This window comes from Bufo gargarizans, chromosome 1 (genome assembly GCF_014858855.1).
Source record: "Bufo gargarizans isolate SCDJY-AF-19 chromosome 1, ASM1485885v1, whole genome shotgun sequence".
NCBI classification, from domain to species: domain Eukaryota; kingdom Metazoa; phylum Chordata; class Amphibia; order Anura; family Bufonidae; genus Bufo; species Bufo gargarizans.
The window spans coordinates 295,926,027-295,950,824 of NC_058080.1; the positions used below are offsets into that span (position 1 = coordinate 295,926,027).

The 24,798-nt window shown below is 41.4% G+C and overlaps 1 protein-coding gene across 4 annotated transcripts in view; it reads left to right on the forward strand.

Annotated features, from left to right (window-relative positions):
• The window catches only part of TMEM150C (transmembrane protein 150C), a 252,534-nt gene that overhangs the window by 135,709 nt on the left and 92,027 nt on the right, over positions 1-24,798 (forward strand). The gene's annotated exons all lie outside the window — the stretch shown is intronic.

Here is a 24,798-nt window from a genome sequence, read left to right on the forward strand (position 1 = left end):
GCTCAATATTCTTAATAAAGGCCAACTGAAAAAGCCAAAAATGAGTAACATAAAATTATAAAAAAGTTGCCTCCAATGGTGTACATAGCGTTTAAAGGGGTTCTCCAGGAATGAAAAAAAATGAAAATCCTTAAATATTTTATAATAAATATATTCACAGATACATTTCATTACTTAGAATGGCTTGTTTTGTCTAGGGAGCAATCATTAGGAGAAATAAAATGTCCACCGTCCTATTAGCACACACAAAACCTGTACTAATTACACAGGAGGACAAGTTACTTCAGCACAATGCTTGTCAGGAATCATGATCCTGAATACAGGTGAATATCTGTGGGAATGGAGATGAGAAGACACGAGAGGAGGTGGGGATGTGGCTAATGAGCAGCAGCATTTGTTTTCAGTCTCCATTACCACAGCCCCACATTACCACAGTCTGTCCTGTCCATCCTCTCTGTACTTCATGTCTCCTCATGAACTAAATTCCACAGAGATTCAGCTAAAGTTCTTATCATCTGTATTTAGGATCATAAACCCTGACCAGTAGGAGAGGAGGATGAGGCAGCTCTTTACCTCAGTTTTGTAAAGTAACTTGTCCTCATGTGTGATCAGGACAGGTTTTGTGTAAACAAATGGGACAGCGGCCATTTTGTTTCCCCTGATGATTGCTCCGCAGACAAAACGAGCCATTATAAATAATGAAAGGTATTTGAGAATATATTTACAATAAAGTAATATTTCAGTATTTTTATTTTCTTAATGCCCAGAGAACCCCTTTAAGGATGCGGACAGTACACGGGTGAGCCCTTTTGAAGAGGCAGATGCCTCTTAAGAAATTAAGCGCATCTCTGACACTCCATACACTCAAACTTAAATCTACTCCAGCTAGTGCTGCTGTATACTTCAGCTATAACTTACGTCAGTTGCGATAAGCCCCACCCCTTTCTCACCACTTTAGAAAAGTGGCAAGAAACTTCAGGTCGCAAATTATTACGCACATATGATATTGACATGCACCATAATTTGCAACTTTTTTATGCCACTATTATATCACAAAGTCATTAGTAAATGCCCCGCATTGTGTGGTAAAAATGCCTGAAAAAAAAAGAAAAGAAAGAAAGAAAAAAACAGCAAGAAGCACAGGTGCAAAAGAACCAAACCCTTGAGCTTTTTCTTTCTTTTTTTTAAGGCAAAAACACCAGAGCCAAATTCACACCCGTAAGCAACCTTTGAATATGTGTACTCATGTTTTTTTTAAATAAAAAACCCAGCTTTTTTCGTCAGGATTATTTTTTTTCTTGGTAGGGGGATGGCGAGAAACGTTTTGGCCAGAATTTACAAGTTAGCCAGTAGTAAATTATGAAATACACTACAAACACTGTGGGGGGGGGAGGGGGGATTTATCAAACTGGTGTAAAGGAAAACTGGCTGAGTTGCCAACAGCAACGATCAGATTCCACCTTTTATTTTCCAAAGGAGCTCTAAAAAATGAAAGGTGCAATCTCATTGGTTGCTATGGGCAACTAAGCCAGTTTTAATTTACACCAGTTTTTATAAATCTCCCTTTGAGTTTTGTAGTGGCATTTTAAGACCGCAAATTGAGGATCTGCAAAGCATGGATCACGGAATGTGCAGTCCACATTTTGCGGATCAGTATGTTCTGAAATGCCTATTCTTGTCTGAAAAACTGACACAAAGTAAGAAAAACTGGCAAAAGTAAGACATGTTCTATTTATTTTTTGTGGGGACACGGAACCGATGTGCGTATGTGAACAGTCCCTATCATTTGTGGTCCAATTGAAATGAATGGGTTTGCATCTGATTTTCAAAAAATGCAGATTGTATGCGGACTGAAAATATGGTTGTGTGTATGAGGCCTAATGATGTTTGTTGGTTCCTTGGTGTTTTTTTACAAATCACGTCATACTCTGTGTTCTTTCAGGCTTTTTCCAGTAGACTTTTAAATATGATTGGATGCGGGCTGAAAATGGAGTATGATTGGTGTCTATGGGCGACTAAGACAGTTTTGCTTTTTACCAGTTTTGATAAATCTCCCCCCAAGTGTCTATAGTCTGGAATGTAAACCGCAGTGCCATTATAATGGGTTTACTTTTAAGCAGTTTAGGCAATATTGCTTCAAAAAGGTTGCCCTGCCCTTTACAAGTGATGGCTAGAGATGAGCGAATTTCAGCTTCATTTACTGGTAAAAGGTGAATTGCGTTATGGATTCCGTTACCACGGACCATAATGCAATACTATGACGGAATGCATAACGGAGTTGGGTTGTTTTTGGTGCATGTACATGGATTTCTGCATGTCACAGTGATACGAATGGGACACTCACAGAAATTTCTGCAACAAATCTCCTGCAAGTGAACATACACTATATACAGTATAAAGGCCATCACTAGAGATGAACGAATTTCATATTTAGAAATTCGTTCACCCTTAGTTTACGGGTAAAAGAGGCATTCCGTTATTCATTCCGTCATAATAGAAGTTTATGGGCTGCAAAACGGATCCATCCCGTTTCCGTTATGGAGGAGAGGGCTCCCCTGCATAACGGAAACAGGATGGATCCGTTTTGCAGCCTATAAACTTCTATTATGATGGAATGAATAACGGAATGCCTCTTTTACCCGTAAACTAAGGCCCCTTTCACACGGGCGAGTTTTCCGTGCGAGTGCGATCCGTGCGGCGAACGTATGGCACCTGCACTAAATCCTGACCCATTCATTTCTATGGGGCTGTGCACATGAGCGTTGTTTTTAACGCATCACTTGTGCGTTCAGTTGAAATCGCAGCATGCTCTATATTGTCCGATTTCGACGTGACGCAGGCCCCATAGAAATGAATGGGGTGTGTGAAAATCGGATGGCATCCGCAAGCAAGTACGGATGCCGTGCGATTTGCACGCACGGTTGCTAGGAGACGATCTTGATGGAGACCTGATCATTATTATTTTCCCTTATAACATGGTTATAAGGGAAAATAATAGCATTCTGAATATAGAATGCATAGTAAACCAGCGCTAGAGGGGTTAAAAAAAGAAAAAATTATTTAACTCACCTTAGTCCACTTGATCACGAAGCCCGGCATCTCCTTGTGTCTCCTCTGCGCTGAGCGGCTGAACAGGACCTGGGGTGAGCTGCTGCATTAAATATCGGTTAAGGACCTTCGATGACGTCACTCCGGTCATCACATGGTCTTTTACCATGGTGAATCACCATGGTAAAAGATCATGTGACGTACCATTTGATGACCGGAGTGACGTCATCGAAGGTCCTTAACCTGTATTTAATGGAGCAGCTCACCCCAGGTCCTGTTCAGCCGCTCAGCGCAGAGGAGACACAAGGAGATGCCGGGCTTCGTGATCAAGTGGACTAAGGTGAGTTAAATTTTTTTAATTTTTTTTAACCCCTCTAGCGCTGGTTTACTATGCATTCTGTATTCAGAATGCTATTATTTTCCCTTATAACCATGTTATAAGGGAAAATAATACAATCTTCAGAACATCAATCCCAAGCCCGAACTTCTATGAAGAAGTTCGGGTTTGGGTACCAAACATGCGCGATTTTTCTCACGCGAGTGCAACGCATGACAATGTTTTGCACTCGCACTGGAAAATCGCGCATTTTCCCGCAACGCACCCGGCTCTTATCCGGGCAAAAAAAATGACGCCCGTGTGAAAGAGGCCTAAGGGTGAACGAATTTCTAAATATTTCAGTGGTATAAATATCTTCTAACTTTAAACATACCCACAGGGACCCCTCAGAGCAAGCTCTTTTTAGGGAGAAAACATTTCTGTTTTGTTTGTTCATTGCTTGTGTAACTTCAGATAAGTAGTAGCTTTGCATGACACATCATGTCTTACCATGCCCAGCAGTGTTTATGGCGTTTCCCTATCATTTCTTTTCATAAATACATGGGGACCGTGACAGTGATGATAACTGAGGCCATGCTTGATATGTATGAAGAAATGATGTTTTTAGATATTGCACGGGAGGTTCCTCAAAGGGCTAAACCAGCTTTTCTCTGTACACTGGGAATCACCTAATTCTCCACTTAAGTTTCTGAAAAAAAAGCTGCACATTTGTCATGTAGATTGAATGAATTCACACTTGGAAGCTTTGTTGCACAACAAGCATGAGGATTTACAGAAATCTTCGTGATTGCTACCAACTAACATTCTGATCAATTAAAATTACTTTCAGATGCAGATCCTGCCGTGTGTGAACCTCCCCTCACATTGCTGTGTCTACATAAACTAGTGGTTTACATATAAACCAATGCAGCTCCACTAAATGGAAACTCAGTACACAGTGGGCAGAGCCTTCTGCCAGGAGTCACACCCCTACCGATATGATGACCGGTCATCAATATGTAAGGCTAGTTGCAGACTAGTGTCAGAGATCTGACAGGCTGTTTCGGCAGGGAACAGACGGCTGGACCTCTGTGCGCTGCGGCACTGCCAGAGGTTTGTAAGGCTGTGTTCAACCCCATTCACTATAATGCGTACAGCGGTTTTCTTCCGGCCGATTCTCGGCATATTTGTCGTAATGCGGCTGAATCTCCACCGTAAATAGGGTCGGAGTGTGCAGAGATCTGGTCGGCTGTTCCCTGCCGAAACAGCCTGTTGGATCTCTGATGCTAGTGTGAAAATACCCTAAGTCTCTTTTAATTCTCGCGTGTAAAACATCAGTCTTAATAAATGTCCCCCAAAGTACCTATGCTTTTGAAATGCAGAGGGAAATTGGAGTACCTGAAGGAAAGCCAACACAGGGAAAACATACAAACTCCATACAGATGTTATCTGTACTTCAACCCACGAATCCAGTTCTGGTTGCTTACACTTACATTATATGAACAAAAGTATTTGGATACCCACACATTACTCCTACACAAACTTTTTTGACATCCCATTCTAATTACATAAGCATTAATATGGAGTTGATCCAGCCTTTGGAGCTAAAACAGCTTTCACTGTTTCTTGGAAGTTGTTTTACAAGATTTCAGAGTGTGACTGTGGGAATTTGAGGTCAGACACTCATCTTGATGAGAGGGGCTGGCTTGCAATCTCCATTTCAGCTCACCTAAAAAGTGGGGATGAAGTTACCACCAGTCAAGTTCTTCCACACCAAATTCACTCAACCATGCCTTTATGGACCACGTGTGTGCTTGGTGAGGTAAACGCTGACTAAGGCGCTCTATCCCCAAGCATAGATAGTACGCCCCAAATCCTGACTTAGGCCTCTCACCCAGTTAAGCTAGTACTTTGCTCTGTACTGATGAGGGGCAATCACCCTGAAACATCTGTCTGCAGATGAGGTGCTGGCTTATTTAATATACGAGACATGTCTCAAGGCCTATTTAAAGGATTGAACATTGACTTATAGGATAGCTGCCTTACATCTGGTAGCATTAGAAGCAGAGCTTGTTAAGACCTCATTTCTATTCCCGTCTTCCCAGAATTCCAAAGGAGCATGTATTGCCTATAAGTCTGCTCACACTGACTAAGGTGCTCTCTCCCTAAGGAGAGATAGTACCCCCGAAATCTTGGTGAGGTAAGGCTTTCATGGAGCTACTCAGCCATGGAAACTCATGCAGTAAAGCTCCTGGCCCAGAGTTTTCGGCCGATTTTAATGCTAGAAGAAGTTTTGAACTCTGCAGTTATTGAGTGGGGACTTTTATGCAGTATGTGCCTCAGTACTCAGTGACCCTGCTCTGTAACTTCATTTTTTTTGCCACTTTGTGGCTAAATTGCTGTGGTTCCTAAACCCTTCCACTTTGTAATACTACCATTCACAGAAAAGAAATTTCACAAATTGACCTCTTGCAATGGTGGCTTCCTATTACAGTACCACTCGAATTCAGTGAGATCTTTATGGCGTGACAATGCAATGGGGTGTGGCTTACGTTGTGAGATTGTATACCACTATTGTGCCAGAATTTGATGCCATTTGTAGAACCAAAGCCAGTAATTAATCCAGCTGGAAGGAGTAGTATAAGTCCTTTCTTTTCCCATTCCTTGTGAATCCACTTGTTATGGCGGCACTTCGTGTCTGCTGCTGTACCATGATCATACGCACCACATCTCTCACCGTATGCCATCGGGGTCCTGAGGTTCCGGCCCTATAGGCCTCTTGCTGTAGGCCTCAGCTTGCTCCTGCTGGCAAAGTTCCTCCATCTGTTTTTAGGGCATGTGTCCTAATTTGTTCCAGCCTATGGCTGGATATCTGTGGGTGTCTGAGCTTCAGGTTATCTAGCGTGCTAGTACCAAGTTAAGGTGGGCTCTTCTGGTTGTCTGCCTGTGTAATGAACTCTGCCAACCACACTGGGACTATTGCAAGACGTAACGGCCTGGTGGCTCCCCCACAGTGAAGTCCACATCCCTATATAGGGGTTAAAGGGTAAATACCAGGGAACGGTCAGAATAATACCCTTAGGTCTAGCCCTAAGTCAAAGTGGGTGGTTGTTTCAAATCGCCCCTTTTCCCAATTTTACATATATAAATAAAGAATAAAACAAGAAATATATCGGGTATTGCTGCGTCCAAAAATGTCAGGACTATTAAAATATAAAAATATTTTTACTGCGCGGTGAACACAATAATGGAAAAAAAAAAACACACAATTTCCCAATTTTTTGATTACCTTGTCCCTCTCCAAAAAATTGAATAATAGTGATCAAAGTCATATGTACCTCAAAAATGGTACCAATAAAAACTACAGAAAACAGGCCCTCCTACAGCCCTGTAGATCGAGTTCAGGCTGTCAAAAAATGATAGTGCAAAGACAATTTTTTTTTTCTAAGGTTTTTATTTTTTTAAAGTAGTAAAACAAAACAAAACTATACAAATTTGTTATCGCCGCATTCCTATCGACCTGCAGAACAAGGGTGTATTTTTTAGTGAACAGTGAATGGTGTAATATCAAAACCCCAAAAACCTTTCCTGAATTGTGAGTTTTTTTCAATTTGATCCCACAAAGAAGTTTTTTCAGTTTTTTCAATGTAATTCATGGTAAATTAAGTGGTGACAGTAAAAAAATATAACTTATCCTGCAAAAATAATATGGCCATATGAATGAAAAATGTTAAAAGTTATGGCTATTGGAATGTGGTGAAGAAAAAATTAAAATGGGCCCAGTACTTCAGCACTTTGCTGCTGTACAACTCAACTGTAATCTGGGGCAGAAAATCCACAATGTATCTGCTATGTGTGAATATACTCTAATTCATCCATTTGTTGAGTGCTTGAGAAGCTGAAAGCTTTGATGAGAAACACTGGGGAGGTTGGACAGTTGCTTTTTGGCAATGAAAGAGCACAATCAGATATTGGAATATTCAAAGAATACAGGAACTCGGTGGTGGACTTGATGATATAGTGAGGAGCTACGTCGCGCGCCCCCTCCCCTCCTCCTACCTCGCTATGGTGAACCTTGGCGTCCACATGTAACGGTGCCGCTCTTAAGTTGAAGGTGCTGCCGGGCTGCCAGTGGTTAGCAGAGGTGCTCCCCTTTTGAGTCGGCTCTCTCTGGACTCGGGAGGTTGCGGGCTCTTGCTGACTTTCTCTGTCTCCTCCACTCTACTCCCGACAGGATCGGAGGATTTGGCTGTCTGTGTCTTCCGTCTCCTTCTGCCTCAATGTTAGCTCCTGTCTCCTGCCTCCATGAATAAGCTATTGCTTCTATGAGCCCTTAATGTGCCTCCCTGACCCCATTGCCGTTTGTCAGGTATATATATGTTCATAAATGTCTTCAGCTCGTTCTGTTTGTGACACATCTGATGTTGCCATCAAGTATGTATTGGGACTGATCTAGATGAACTGCTGCTGAATTTTCTCAACCTGCATGGAAAACTTGAACGGTTTATATTGAGACTATTATTTGTTTTTCTTTTCTTTGGTCTGTGTTTTTTTTCTCTTCTTCCTCTCTTGCTTCTTAACCTCTTTTGGAGGATTGAATTATAGCTGAATTGGAGGGAGGGAGGGAAGGGATAGAGAGGAAAGAGAAAAAAAGAGGTAGGGGAAAGGGGGAAGAAAATGGCCCCTATGCAAAATAAACGTTCAGCGGAACATTCGTTTAAAAAAACTGGGCAGAAAACACTAGAATCTGCAAAAATAGACCAGTTTTTAGTCTCCAAAACGTAATGACAAGAGCAGGACAAAAAGGGATGGCTGATCTAAATGGTAAAAAAAATGCCGGATTTAAAGTGAGCGAAGTAATGGAGGAGGATCTTCTGAATGAAGAGGTGAAGAGGGAAGAGCTAAATTATTAATCTATTGTGGAGCCTGCCCCATTAAAATAAATCTTGGCTGCGGTAAAAAAAATTGAGATTTAATACAAAATTTTTCAACGCAGCTCGGGGTAATTCAGACAGACGTGGTCCTGATAAGGCATGATGTTACAAAGATTCGGGACAGAGTCACAACTATAGAAAAAAATGCGGGAGCTCTGGAGAATGAAGCTAATATCTAAATCTGAAATTTCCACATTGAGAATGGAGGCTAACATTCTTAAAAAGGAGGTGGTGGATCTGGAGGACAGGTCTAGGAGATGTAATTTGAGAATTTTGGGTCTACCTGAAGGCTCTGAAGAAAAAAATCTTGCCGAAATGATACAGACCTTAATACAGGAAAAGTTTGGGAAGGAACATTTTTCCCCTCTGTTTCTGGTGGAAAGGGCACACCGGGTTCCAGGGGGCAAACCTTTCCCTGGGAGGCAGCCACGGATACTCTTGGTGAAGATAGTGACATTACAAGACAGAGATATGGTTTTGAGAAAGGCAAGGGAATGTCCTCCTATTGTATAAAATGGAAGTAAGTTGCTTTTCTTTCCGGATTTCTCTAAAGAGATCCAGGAAAAGAGACGCAGCTTTTTGGCTGCAAAAAAACGTTTACAGGAAAAGGACATTAAATATGAATTTGTCTATCCAGCAAAACTGCGAATAATATTCAATGGGGAAGCTCATTTTTTTGATACCTCAGATTCTGCTATAGACTGGCTGGATCGGAATAATATTTAAGCAGTTTTCTTCATGATTACTTTTTCTTTTTCTCCCTTTTCTACTTTAGATGGCGGTGGTAGAGGAGGAGGGGTGGTCTTAGGTGAGAGATCTGTGCAGTGATGTGGCAGATCAGGACGTGTGGGAGGGAGGGTTGTGGGATGGGTTGCGATGCATCTCCTAAGATGGTGGGGTTGGGGGCGGGGTTTTGGAATATATCTATATTATGGGAATCTGTTGGCAGGTTTGATGACAGAATTTTTACATGGAATGTGCGAGGTCTTGGCGATAAGATCAAAAGACAGGTGGTTTTTGACCAGGTCCAGAGACATTTACCAGCGATTGTTTGCTTGCTTGAGACTCATGCTACTGAGGATTCGGTTTTGCGACTCGGTAGGGGATGGGCTGCGCAGACTTACCAGTCTACCTTTACTAGTTACTCCAGAGGTGTTACAGTTTTGATTCATAGGGGGATTGATTTTGTCTGCGAGGCATCCTCTATCAATAAACAGGGGAGGTTTGTTTTTCTCTATGGGAAACTCTCTGGGACATTGTGTATTCTGGCTTTTGTTTATATCCCCCCTTTCCTTTTCTTTATACGTACTCAACCCAGAAATAGATGGGATCTCTTTGGGGGGAGATGCTTACACTCCAGCCACCCCTTGGCACGTTTTTGTCTGGAAGAAGGTTATGTGGATGTATGGGAATGGGTTGGAAAAGGGAAAAGAGCTTACTCTTGTATAAGTAAATCTGGAAATTCCATGTCTAGGATAGACTTCGTTATTGGACCATGTATCCCTATCTCTTGAATTAACCATGGGAGGCAATGATTATAAAGTAATACCTTTTATTTAGACTGAAACCCTATTGGATTTTTATAATGGATAAGGATACTCATGAACTGGTGAAACAGGAGATAGGGTCTGTGACGATCCCTACTCTCGGGTCACGTCACGGGGGTGAATTATACTAGTGAGCTCATCACTTTACCACATAAATTCCCACCCACCTATTCTAGATGATGGCATTATGCTAACCTACTCCCCTAGATTCTAACACCCCAATATTTTCTATCGCAATTGCTGCCACCACCTATACTATAAGGCAATAGGGGCCTATACTCACATATTCTCTGAACCCAAAATTAACACTGTAACATGAGTTATCTATATGGGACCTAAAATCCTCTGAAACACTACTGGTAACGTTATTCCATCCGAAAGAGCAAGTTCTATAAGACAACAAGGAAGGGACTTATCAATTTTTACATTTAATACACAATAGTGCAGTGCAATACAAACAGAAAGTGTCAGATAAAAGATAAAAAAACAAAAATATACATACAATAACAATGCAGTAAACAGATAAAATAAAAGGGATAAAACTAAGATGCAGCAGTTATATTCCGGCTATGGGGACATCTGAGGATACAGGCAGTCACTCCAAACAATGTGGATTCCCAAATGGTTGACAATTACCTGTTCCCAACCACCCATTTTTTCCCCCTCCTCAGCCGAGAGGTAGGCTATGATGGAACCTCCCTCCTTTCGGTCCGGCCTTCTGGGACGTCTGATATTATTCAGGTTTTTGCCCCCAAATGGCTGACTGATGTGGCAATATGAATCATGGCAATTTCTCACCATATGACAGGGACTGCGGGTACAGATAATATCCCATAATCTGAGTCGCCTCGTCCCATTCACGCAGACACCAAATATGATCGGGTTATGATTTCCAGAAGGCCAGATCCTGAATACCGAGAAATGCCTCAAGTCCAGTATGGTGTGTCTAGAGTAGACTCTCCCCGATGCCCATGTCAGGCTGAACACAATTACTAGGGTTTTGAGGATGTGGGTGTTATGAGGTCAGAGTTATGGCTTCTGATATTATTTCATCCACCTACTGAATGGCTTAGACCACCTGCTGGGTTAGCAGCCACCATGTCTGGGGTTGCCTTGCATTTTTAGTGCCCTTTTCCAGGTCTTTATTAGTATGCCCATATGGCCTGTAAGTAGCAGGTCAGTGCTAAATGGAGTTTCCTCTGAAAATGTGGAGTGTCTCACCTTTTTGCAGACTGGTTGGCATCTAGAGGCACAATTTGCATAAGTCCTTAAAAGACACTGACATACAATCAGTTATTGATAATGCAAGTTTAGGAAAATCTATCTATCTGTCTATCTACCTCAGATTTCGTTACAGGGTGCTCTTAGGATAGTAATGATAACACAACCAGAGTCCAACTGGCATGGGATGCATTTAAAGCCTTTATGAGGGGAATTTTTGTTAGTAATATTTCAAATCTAAAAAAAGGATACGGTAAGAAGGAGGGGGGGGGGTTAAAAAACAAAAAGCTGCGTTAGTTGCCATGAATGAGTTCTCTAGGAATAAAACACCAGGAAATAGGGAAATTATGCAGGATGCAAGCCAGGAGTATGCTGACTTTCTCTTGGAAAAGGCCCAGCAGAGACTTCATACTTGGACTCTATTTCTCTCCCAGTTCTTACCGATACTCGGAGGGAGTTTCTAGATTTGGTTCTCTCTTTAGAGGAGCTAGAGGCTGCACTGAAGGGATGTTCGGGAAATTCTTCCCCTGAGTCAGATGGACTCCCATATGTAAATACGGGGAGATTATCCTCCCTCGTTTATTGAGGGTGTTTTCAGGATCATTTGAGTAGGGCAGCCTTCCAGAATCAATGACAGACGCTGCAATAATATTAACATTGAAAAAGAGGAAGGACCCCCTTGATATGGGATAATAAGGATACTAATTATAATTTGCATCGTTTGTTTGCTAATATACAGTCCCCCGGGGAGGGGGGGGGGGGGTCGCTCGTTCCATTCTGTCTTTAGACACCTCTAAGGCGTTTGACAGGGTGGAGTAGGGGATTCCTTTTGGAAGGTTTTGGGTAGGATGGGATTTGGTATTATATTTATACATTTGATTAAGCTTCTGTATAAATCTCCTATTGCAAGATTGAATATTAATAGGAGCTTGACAGAGAGCTTCTATTTGAGCAGAGGTACCCCTCACGGTTGTCCACTCTCCCCATTGCTATTAGATATTTATATTGAGCCCCTCGCTGCTAGAGTCAGGCAGGACTTCGGGATTGAGGGATTTGGCATACTAGGAGTAGAGGATCGCATCTCTCTATATGCGGATGACATGTTGTTTTTTTATAAATTATACTAATGCCTAACTCCCCAAACTTATTGAAATAGCCTTTGATGCAGTCTCGGGCTTTGATATCAATTGGTCAAATACAACGCTTATGCCTGTGGATAGACCTGAATATTCTATTGAGGGGCCCTGATTCATTTGAATATTTGGGCATGATTATATCCCCTAAAGTTGAAGGATTTCTACATCTAAATCTGATTCAAAAGTGACAGTATGGCTTCGACTTCCTTTATCCAGAGCTGACAGAATATCCCTGGTTAAAATGGTGATATTACCCTAACTCCTCTATATTCTAAGGAATTCCCCATTGTGGATTGAGGATACATTTTTTAAGTTAATAGAGAGAATTATTAATGATCTGCTGTGATGAAGAAAGCGGGTGAGGCTCAAATTGGAATACCTCTATAAGTCGATGGAACAGAGAGGGCTGAACCTTCCCTATTTTAAGGGCTATTTTTTTGTTTCACAGCTATGGCTTTATAACCACTGGGAGGAAAGTCCATTTTCTTGGAATTTGTTAAGTAGATCTACATATGATAATATGTTTACATTATTAGAATATGGGTTATTATCCAGAGTTCATCAGGATTATAGGGAATCTAGAAAGTTATTTATTAAGACGTGGAGCACTATTAGAGGTTGGTTGGGAATAAAGGGATCTCTCCACTGTACTCCCCTCTGGCATAATTTCTATCTACAGGAGTTGGATGATCTAGCTGAAGATAAATACTGGCAAAAAAACAATATTCTGTATGTTGCACAAGTGGTGAGATAATGGAGATATACTTCCTTTTTTGGAGTTGACACAAAAAGAGCATATAGTTAATGTATCTTGCTTTAGATATTTACAGTAATGTTCGGCACTTTTTAGTCTAAAGGGGAAATTTTTGTTACAGATAGATACTTTTAAACCTTGAATCATTTGATGGGAAATTTGGGGCAGAAGTTTAAAATTTCTCAACTTTTATAAATTGCTTCTTGAAGCACTATTTAATGATATACGTTCCCCCAGACAAAAGGTTTGGGGATCTGCTTTAAGGATCCAACCAGATGATTGGGGGAAAATAATGACTAACTTAAGATTAGTGTCACACAATTTTATCATGTTTTGGTTCAATTTAATATCATACATAGAATATATGTCACACCAGTATGTCACACCAGTATGGCTTAATAAATGTGGGTTGAGAAGTATGTCTAATTGTCCACGGTGTGATTTACCTGGGGCTGATTATTTACACATGTTTTGGTCTTGTACACAACTAACAGAATATTGGGAGGCAATAGATAAACGTATTACTCAAAAACTGAAAATAGTGATTCCATATATGGTGGAATCTTGGATCCTGGGTGATTTTTCCCATTTTTTATTGTGATAACTATGAAAGAATTCCCCAGATTAAAATTCTTTTTTTTGGCGAGACTTTTAATCACGCAAGGTTGGTTTTCATGAAATACTCCTAGTGTTTATATATGGTTACATCTGGTTAATAAGATTAAGGGCTCATGCACACGACCATTGTTGTTTTGCGGTCTGTTTTTCACAGATCCGTTGTTTTGTATCTGAGGTTTTTTTTTCCTCTGACTACTCCTCTTCCATTCCGTTATTTCACAAAACATATCCGTATGGTTTCCGTTTGTATGCGATCCGTTTTTTGCGGATTGGAAACGGAAACAGTAACTTATTAATCACCAAACACATGAGCAATATGGGCTGGGCATAGCATTTATACAGTATGGATCCACAAAATACGGATGACATACGGATGGGTTCTGTGTGCGTTTCGTATTTTTTGCGGACCCATTGACTTGAATGGTGACTCAGACCGTGATTTGCGTACAATAATAGGACATGCACTACTTTTTTGCGGAATGGAAATACGGAAACGGAATGCACACTGAGTACCTTCCATTGTTTTTTCGGACCCATTGAAGTTAATGGTTCTGCATACGGTCCGCAACAAAAACCGGAACGGAAGCGGAAAGAAAATACGTTCGTGTGCATGAGCCTTAGGAGATATGAAAAAATCTTATACAAAAAAAGAAATTTTTAGGAGAAATGGAATAAGATATGGGGGATTTTTTGGAAGTCATAAGTCTTCCTGCTTTCACCCCACCGTCATCCCTGTTTTGTCCTTGTCATCGGAGGGGATAGGAGACGCATCACAAGGGGAAAAAAAGATATTGGAATACTAAAAGAGAAACTGAACTAAATGTGGTTTAAAGAAAAATGTATTCAGTCTCTGTGCATCATGTGTTTCTTGTTACGTGGAAAGTATGACTAGATGACTTGTGCTTACTTACCTCAGATCTATTCACATTGAAATTATGTCAACAATAGTGTTCATTAAGTTGCCAAGTGCACAGATTTGGAATAAATGCAGACTTTATTTTCATTGCAAAAAAAACAGTTTAGTCTCTGGAGAGAAGTGGATTATGTACTTCCCAGCTCATTACCGTAAATCTGCCTTTTTTTTAGGTTTTGACTCAGTTCAGATGTGATATAAAAAAGAAGATAATTCACATAATGACTGATTATGTTGATGGTAAACTGGATTTTATCAGGTGGCATAGAATTAGCTTTTGTTTCTTCCTTAGTTTTTTTTCTAACGTTTAAAGGGGTTGAGAAAGTTAATACATAGTAACATACCCAGTTTAGGGAAAAAAATATTCCCTTTCGACACCAATCAGAATAACTCTCTGGATCAGCAACCCCTCTCTAATAACTATAGCCTGTAATATTATTACACTCCAGAAATACAGCCAGGCCCGTCTTGAATTCCTTTATTGTACTCACCATCACCACCTCCTCAGGCAGAGTGTTCCTGCTCTTACCGTAAAGAATCCTTTTCTATGTTTGTGTACAAACCTTCTTTCCTCCAGACGCAGAGGATGTCACCTCGTCACAGTCCTGGGGATAAATAGATGATGGGAGAGATCTTTGTACTGACCCCTGATATATTTATACATAGTTATTAGATCTCCTCTTAGTCATCTTTTTTCTAAAGTGAATAAACCTGATTTTGATAATCTTTCTGGGTACTGTAGTCCACCCATTCCAGTTATTACTTTAGTTGCCCTCCTCTGAACCCTCTCCATCTTTGCTATGTCTGCCTTGTTTACAGGAGCCCAGAACTGTACACAGTACTCCTTGTGTGGTCTGACTAGCGATTTGTAAAGTGGTAGGACTATGTTCTTATCACGGGCATCTGTGCTCCTTTTTGATGCAACCCATTATCTTATTGGCCTTGGCAGCAGCTGCCTGACACTGGTTTCTACAGCTCAGTTTGCTGTTCACTAAAATTCCTAGGTCCTTTTCCATGTCGGTGTTACCTAGTATCTGTAGCAGTATACTGTCCTCTTCTGTGTTACTTTACACAGTTTAGTTTCGTTGGCAAAAATTGATATTTTACTGTGCAAACTGTGAGGTATATGGATTATTATTTGTCAGCCATGTTCTCACACCAGCCATCTGCTGTCTGATAGAAGAGGGAAGAGCACCGCAGGGGGTCCTGGCTTCAAACAAGCCACTCGCTTACACATAGCACCTACTCCAGACAGCCAGGAACCCAGCTAATGGAACAGGAAAACCTCTCTGCAGGGAATCTAAGCCATTCACCAAATTATCAGACATCATGGAACAGGCGATCCATAAGGAATTATGACTAGCCCGTCCATCACAGACATAAACCAGATACATATTTGTGTCCCTGTGGCCATGATGAACAGGCCTGTGGTCATAGGACTCTACTGGTAGCCGGAACCCAGGTGGATCCATGGGTCCCAGAACCATCTCCCTGTGACCTTCTGGTCTGGAGCTATGAGCCCTAATGGGTTTTGTGGGTCCTTGGCTGCCAACACCAGAAAAGGAGGAGTGGACCCCTCCCAGAGACAGGGAGAGGAGGGGCCGGCTACAGTTCAAAAAGCCCATGTAAGCCAGCAGGCGTGTCTTTTCTCTGAAGGGGGGGTCACATCATGCCATGTGTTTAGAGGGACCTGGCCTCCCATATGACTACAGCTAAGAACTCATCACAACCCAAAGGACTCATCCATCTGGTAAACTGACTTTTTGCTCTGTTTAATCCTGTGTGTACCATACTACCTGTATTTGCAACCTCAGACCACTGTATACAGTCAGGTCCATAAATATTGGGACATCAACACAATTCTAACATTTTTGGCTCTATGCACCACCACAATAGATTTGAAATGAAACAAACAAGATGTGCTTTAACTGCAGACTGTCAGCTTTAATTAAGGCTACTTTCACACTAGCGTTCGATCGGATCCGTTCTGAACGGATCCGATCATATTAATGCAGACGGAGGCTCCGTTCAGAACGGATCCGTCTGCATTAAATTGGCAAAAAAAAGCTGTGTGAAATTAGCCTGAGCGGATCCGTCCAGACTTTTACATTGAAAGTCAATGGGGGACGGATCCGTTTGAAGATTGAGCCATATTGTGGCATCTTCAAACGGATCCGTCCCCATTGACTTACATTGTAAGTCTGGACGGATCCGCACGCCTCCGCACGGCGAGGCGGACACCCGAACGCTGCAAGCAGCGTTCAGGTGTCCGCCTGCTGAGCGGAGCGGAGGCTGAACGCCGCCAGACTGATGCAGTCTGAGCGGATCCGCATCCATTCAGACTGCATCAGGGCTGGACGGAAGCGTTCGGGTCCGCTCGTGAGCCCCTTCAAACGGAGCTCACGAGCGGACAGCCGAACGCTAGTGTGAAAGTAGCCTTAAGGGTATTTTCAGGTGAACGGTGTAGGAATTCCAACAGTTTGCATATGTGCCTCCCACTTGTTAAGGGACCAAAAGTAATGGGACAGAATAATAATCATAAATCAAGCTTTCACTTTTTAATACTTGGTTGCAAATCCTTTGCAGTCAATTACAGCCTGAAGTCTGGAACGCATAGACATCACCCGATGCTGGGTTTCATCCCTGGTGATGCTCTGCCAGGCCTCTAATGCAACTGTCTTCAGTTCCTGCTTGTTCTTGGGGAATTTTCCCTTCAGTTTTGTCTTCAGCAAGTGAAATGCATCCTCAATCGGATTCAGGTCAAGTGATTGACTTGGCCATTGCATAACATTCTACTTCTTTCCCTTAAAAAACTCTTTGGTTGCTTTTGCAGTATGCTTTAGGTCATTGTCCATATGCACTGTGAAGCGCCGTCCAATGAGTTCTGAAGCATTTGGCTAAATATGAGCAGATGATATTTCCCAAAACACTTCAGAATTCATCCTGCTGCTTTTGTCAGCAGTCACATCATCAATAAATACAAGAGAACCATTTCCTTAGGCAGCCGTACATGCCCATGCCATGACACTACCACCACCATGCTTCACTGATGAGGTGGCATGCTTAGGATCATGAGCAGTTCCTTTCCTTCTCCACACTCTTCTCTTCCCATCACTCTGGTACAAGTTGATCTTGGTCTCATCTGTCCATAGGATGTTGTTCCAGAACTGTAAAGGCTTTTTTAAATGTCGTTTGGCAAACTCTAATCTGGCCTTCCTGTTTTTGAGGCTCACCAATGGTTTACATCTTGTGGTGAACCCTCTGTATTTCACTCTGATGAAGTCTTCTCTTGATTGTTGAATTTGACACACATACATCTACCTCCTGGAGAGTGTTCTTGATCTGGCCAATTATTGTGAAGGGTGTTTTCTTCACCAGGGAAAGAATTCTTCAGTCATCCACCACAGTTGTTTTCCGTGGTCTTCTGGTTCTTTTGGTGTTGCTGAGCTCACCGGTGCGTTCCTTCTTTTTAAGAACGTTGTTTTGGCCACGCCTAATGTTTTTGCTATCTCTCTGATGGGTTTGTTTTGTTTTTTCAGCCTAATGATGGCTTGCTTCACTGGTAGTGACAGCTCTTTGGATCTCATCTTGAGAGTTGACAACAACAGATTCCAAATGCAAATAGCACACTTGAAATGAACTCTGGACCTTTTATCTTCTGATTGTATTTGGGATAATGAGGGAATAACACACACCTGGCCATGGAACAGCTGAGAAGCCAATTGTCCCATTACTTTTGGTCCGTTAACAAGTAGGAGGCACATATGCAAAATATTGTAATTCCTATACCGTTCACCTGATTTGAGTGTAAATGGCCTCAAATTAAAGCTGACAGTCTGCAGTTAAAGCACATCTTGTTTGTTTCATTTCAAATCCAATGTGGTGGTGTATAGAGCCAAAAATGTTAGAATTGTGTTGATGTCCCAATATTTATGGACCTGACTGTATATTCTTTGTGTGTATAGTATTATTTCTAGTGAGCCCTTAAGGCGATTAAATATATAATCTAATCTTGTGCTGTCATGTATCTCGATAACGATTCACCGCGTCCGTGGTTCGGCCTTGTTATACGCTACTGCGGGATGGTTTCTCACCCTATATAATCCTGTTAGCGGACCGGGCTTATATCAAACGAGAAACTGGTGGCAGTATACCCGGGCTGAGGAAGCGCTGTTTCACTGGGGCAGTGAAAAGGCTCCCTCAGCTACTTGCCTCTCTGTGCCCATGTGGACAGGAGGAGTCTGAACACTGTACCAAGCTGACCTTACCTGCTCCTCAGGGATGGCGTAACGTCACGCCTTGGTAACCAGTGAGTATACTGTATCTCGCTGGCTCTACGTATTTGTCACACAAGCCTTCTACAAGATCATTAATAAATATATTGAAGAAAATAGGGCCCAATACTGACCCCTGTGGTACTTCACTAGTGACAGTGACCCAATTTAAGTGTGTACCGTTAATAACCACCCTTTGTTTTATATAATTGAGCCAGTTACTTACCCACATACAGACATTTTCTTCCAGTCCAAGCATTCTCATTTTATATACTAACCTTTTATGTGGTACAGTTTCAAATGCTTTGGCGAAGTCAAGATATACGACATCCATTGATTCGCCGGGGTCAAGTATAGAAGTTAACTCCTCATAGAAACGAATTAAATTAGTTTGACATGACCGATCTCTCATGAAGCCACACTGATATGGTGTTATTTGCTTATTTTATATGAGGTACTCCAAGATAGCATCTCTTAGAAAACCTTCAAACAGTTTACCCACAACAGATGTTAAACTCACCGGCCTATAGTTTCCGGGCTCTGTTTTTGGACCCTTTTTTAATATTGGCACACTTGCTATGCGCCAATCCTGTGGAACATTCCCTGTCAGTATAGAATCCTTAAATATCAGAAATAAGGTTCTGACTATGACATTACTTAATTCTCTTAGGATATGGAGGTGTATGTCATCTGGTCCCTGCGATTTGTCTATTTTAATATTTTTAAGACGCCGCTGTACTTCTTCCTGGGTTAGACAGGGCACTTTTAATGGGGAATTTACTTTTACATTCTGCATTTCATCTGACAGTTTATTTTCCTCGGTGAATACAGTGGAAAAAGAATATGTAATAGCTTTGCTTTCTCCTCATCACTCTCTGCAACTCCCCCTTATCAATCTGTAAAGGGCCATCACCTTCAGATATATACTTTTTACCATTTATATAATTCAACATTTTAGGGTTAGTTTTACTCTCTTTGGCAATTAATCTCTCGGTCTCTAGTTTGGCTGCTTTTATTTGTCTTTTATATATTTTATTTTTGTCCATGTAGTTTTTTTTTAATGCTTTCTCGCTATCCTCCTGTTTTAGTGATTTAAATGCTTTCTTTTTGTCATTTATTGCTTTCTTTACATTTCTATTTATCTGCATTGTTTTTTAATTGTTCCTTAACCTTTTATACCCATAAGGTATTTACCTCTCACAATTAGATTTTAGGATGCTTTTAAAAATATCCCATTTTGTGGCTGTATTTTTATTTTTTAGGACTTTTTCCCAGTTAGTTAGGCCTATTGCGTCTCTTAGTTGGCAAAATTTTGCTTTTTTGAAGTATTTTTTGGTATGTTTGTTCCTCCCTGAAGAAACACTGTTTTGAATGACAATTGAAAGGTTATAACTTTATGGTCACTATTTCCCCGGTGTCCCCAAACCTGCACATCTGTTGTTCTCTCAGGTCTATTGGTTAATACTAAATCTAGTGTGGTCGTCTCTCTAGTTGGGTCCTGAACCAGTTGGGAAAGGTAATTGTCTTTGGTTATTGCCAAGAACCTGTTTCCTTAATGAGATCTATAGCAGTTTCCCAGTCTATATCTTGGTAGTTGAAATCCCCCATAATAACAACCTCATTATGATTTGCTGCCTCATTTATTTCGTTTACTGGTAGATTTTCTATGGACTCTAGTATATTATGTGGTTTATAATAAACTCCTATTAGTATTTTATTATTGTTTTTGCCTCCATGTATTTCTACCCACAGCGACTCCACATGTTCATGTCCCTCACTTATATCTTCCCTGAATGTGGGCTTTAGACAGGACTTTACATAAAGGCAGACCCCTCCCACTCTCTAGTTTTGACGATCCTTTCTAAACAGACTGTAACCTTGTACATTAACTGCCCAGTCATAGCTATCATCCAGCCATGTCACAGTTATTCCCACTATGTCATAGTTCTCCTCACAGTTCTCCTCACACATCACTAATTCCAGTTCACCAGTTTTATTAGTCAGGCTCCTGACATTAGTGTACATACAATTACTAATGTATTGTGATTGTCCATATTGCTTCCTATGCTGTCTTGATTCATTTTTCTATTGCATTGTACACTGCTCATTTCCAGGGACTACAACCACTTTATAATCCAGCAGTGGTGGCTGTGCTTACAAACTACAGGAAAAGGCCTATGCACACTCCCAGCCACCAGAGAGACCAGAGCTTTTTTTATTATAGTGTGCAAGCATGGCTACCGCTGCTGGGTTGGAGGATGGGCATAACCATGGAAATGAGAACTGTATAATGAGATGAAAAAAGGAATCAAGCCAGCAAAGGAGGCAATATGGACAATCACAATACATTAGTAAGTGTCTTGTATTAAATTTACCTACATGATAAATGCCATTTGCTGATGTTAGACAACCGCTCTAAAGCCTCTTTCACATGTCAGTGAATCGCAGACGTGTGCTATGAGTTTGTAAAAACCATGAACACAACATGGATGCCATCCTTGTTTAGTCTGTGGTTTTCATGGGCCATTGCTAGGAGATGCTCTGAAAGCAAATTTTCAGTCTAGCCATGTCCATGGAATACGGATAACCCATGAAGGGCAAAAAATACAGACCACACACATATCCTTCATCGACATTTTTACTGGTGAGCCATTGACCTTCTTGTCACAGATTTCACCACGGATGTGTGAATGAACCTTAACCACTTCAACCCCGCTAGATAAAACCCCCTTAATGACCAGGCCACTTTTTACACTTCTGCACTACACTACTTTCACCGTTTATCGCTCGGTCATGCAACTTACCACCCAAATGAATTTTACCTCCTTTTCTTCTCACTAATAGAGCTTTCATTTGGTGGTATTTCATTGCTGCTGACATTTTTACTTTTTTTGTTATTAATCGAAATGTAACGATTTTTTTGCAAAAAAATGTCATTTTTCACTTTCAGCAGTAAAATTTAGCAAAAAAAACGACATCCATATATAAATTTTTCACTAAATTTATTGTTCTACATGTCTTTGATAAAAAAAAAAATGTTTGGGCAAAAAAAAATGGTTTGGGTAAAAGTTATAGCGTTTACAAACTATGGTACAAAAATGTGAATTTCCGCTTTTTGAAGCAGCTCTGACTTTCTGAGCACCTGTCATGATTCCTGAGGTTCTACAATGCCCAAACAGTAGAAAAAACCCACAAATGACCCCATTTCGGAAAGTAGACACCCTAAGATATTCGCTGATGGGCATAGTGAGTTCATAGAACTTTTTATTTTTTGTCACAAGTTAGCGGAAAATGATGATTTTTTTTTTTTGATTTTTTTCTTACAAAGTCTCATATTCCACTAACTTGCGACAAAAAATAAAAAATTCTAGGAACTCGCCATGCCCCTCACGGAATACCTTGGGGTGTCTTCTTTCCAAAATGGGGTCACTTGTGGCGTAGTTATACTGCCCTGGCAATTTAGGGGCCCATATGTGTGAGAAGTACTTTGCAATCAAAATGTGTAAAAAATGGCCTGCGAAATCCGAAAGGTGCACTTTGGAATATGTGCCCCTTTGCCCACCTTGGCTGCAAAAAAGTGTCACACATCTGGTATCGCCGTACTCAGGAGAAGTAGGGCAATGTGTTTTGGGGTGTCATTTTACATATAACCATGCTGGGTGAGAGAAATATCTTGGCAAAAGACAACTTTTCCAATTTTTTTATACAAAGTTGGCATTTGACCAAGATATTTTTCTCACCCAGCATGGGTATATGTAAAATGACACCCCAAAACACATTCCCCACCTTTTCCTGAGTACAGCGATACCAGATGTGTGACACTTTTTTGCAGCCAAGGTGGGCAAAGGGGCACATATTCCAAAGTGCACCTTTCGGATTTTACAGGCCATTTTTTACACATTTTGATTGCAAAGTACTTCTCACACATTTGGGCCCCTAAATTGCCAGGGCAGTATAACTACCCCACAAGTGACCCCATTTTGGAAAGAAGACACCCCAAGGTATTCCATGAGGGGCACGGCGAGTTCCTAGAATTTTTTATTTTTTGTCACAAGTTAGCGGAAAATGATGATTTTTTTCTTTTTTTTTCTTTTTTCCTTACAAAGTCTCATATTCCACTAACTTGCGGAAAAAAATAAAAAATTCTAGGAACTCGCCATGCCCCTCACAGAATACCTTGGGGTGTCTTCTTTCCAAAATGGGGTCACTTGTGGCGTAGTTATACTGCCCTGGCATTCTAGGGGCCCTAATGTGTGGTAAGTAGTTTGAAATCAAAATGTGTAAAAAATGACCTGTGAAATCCTAAAGGGGCTCTTTGGAATGTGTGCCCCTTTGCCCACCTAGGCGGCAAAAAAATGTCACACATGTGGTATCGCCGTACTCAGGAGAAGTAGGGCAATGTGTTTTGGGGTGTCATTTTACATATACCCATGCTGGGTGAGAGAAATATCTTGGCAAAAGACAACTTTTCCCATTTTTTTTATACAAAATGACATATTTCTCACCCAGCATGGGTATATGTAAAATGACACCCCAAAACACATTGCCCAACTTCTCCTGAGTACGGCGATACCAGATGTGTGACACTTTTTTGCAGCCTAGATGCGCAAAGCGGCCCAAATTCCTTTTAGGAGGGCATTTTTAGACATTTGGATCCCAGACTTCTTCTCACGCTTTCGGGCCCCTAAAAAGCCAGGGCAGTATAAATACCCCACATGTGACCCCATTTTGGAAAGAAGACACCCCAAGGTATTCAATGAGGGGCATGGCGAGTTCATAGAATTTTTTATTTTTTTTTGGCACAAGTTAGCGGAAATTAATTATTATTTTTTTTCTCACAAAGTCTCCCTTTCCGCTAACTTGGGACAAAAATTTCAATCTTTCATGGACTCAATATGCCCCTCACGGAATACCTTGGGGTGTCTTCTTTCCGAAATGGGGTCACATGTGGGGTATTTATACTGCCCTGGCATTTTAGGGGCCCTAAAGCGCGAGAAGAAGTCTGGAATATAAATGTCTAAAAAATTTTACGCATTTGGATTCCGTGAGGGGTATGGTGAGTTCATGTGAGATTTTATTTTTTGACACAAGTTAGTGGAATATGAGACTTAGTAAGAAAAAAAAAAAAAAAATTCCGCTAACTTGGGCCAAAAAAAATGTCTGAATGGAGCCTTACAGGGGGGTGATCAATGACAGGGGGGTGATCAGGGAGTCTATATGGGGTGATCACCACCCTGTCATTGATTACCCCCCTGTCATTGATCACCCCCCTGTCATTGATCACCCCCCTGTAAGGCTCCATTCAGACGTCCATATGATTTTTACGGATCCACGGATACATGGATCGGATCCGCAAAACGCATACGGTCGTCTGAATGGAGCCTTACAGGGGGGTGATCAATGACAGGGGGGGTGATCAATGACAGGGGGGTGATCAGGAAGTCTATATGCGTGATCACCTGCTTGTCATTGATCACCCCCCTGTAAGGCTCCATTCAGACGTCCGTATGTGTTTTGCGGATCCGATCATGTATCCGTGGATCTGTAAAAATCATACGGACATCTGAATGGAGCCTTACAGGGGGGTGATCAATGACAGGGGGTTGATCAATGACAGGGGGTGATCAGGGAATCTATATGCGTGATCACCCCCCTGTCATTGATCACCCCCCTGTAAGGCTCCATTCAGACGTCCGTATGTGTTTTGCGGATCCGATTATGTATCCGTGGATCTGTAAAAATCATACGGACATCTGAATGGAGCCTTACAAGGGGGTGATCAATGACAGGGGGTGATCAGGGAATCTATATGCGTGATCACCTCCTTGTCATTGATCACCCCCCTGTAAGGCTCCATTCAGACGTCCGTGTGTGTTTTGCAGATCCGATCCATGTATCCGTGGATCTGTAAAAATCATACGGACATCTGAATGGAGCCTTACAGGGGGGTGATCAATGACAGGGGGTGATCAGGGAATCTATATGGGTGATCACCCCCCTGTAAGGCTCCATTCAGACGTCCGTATGTGTTTTGCGG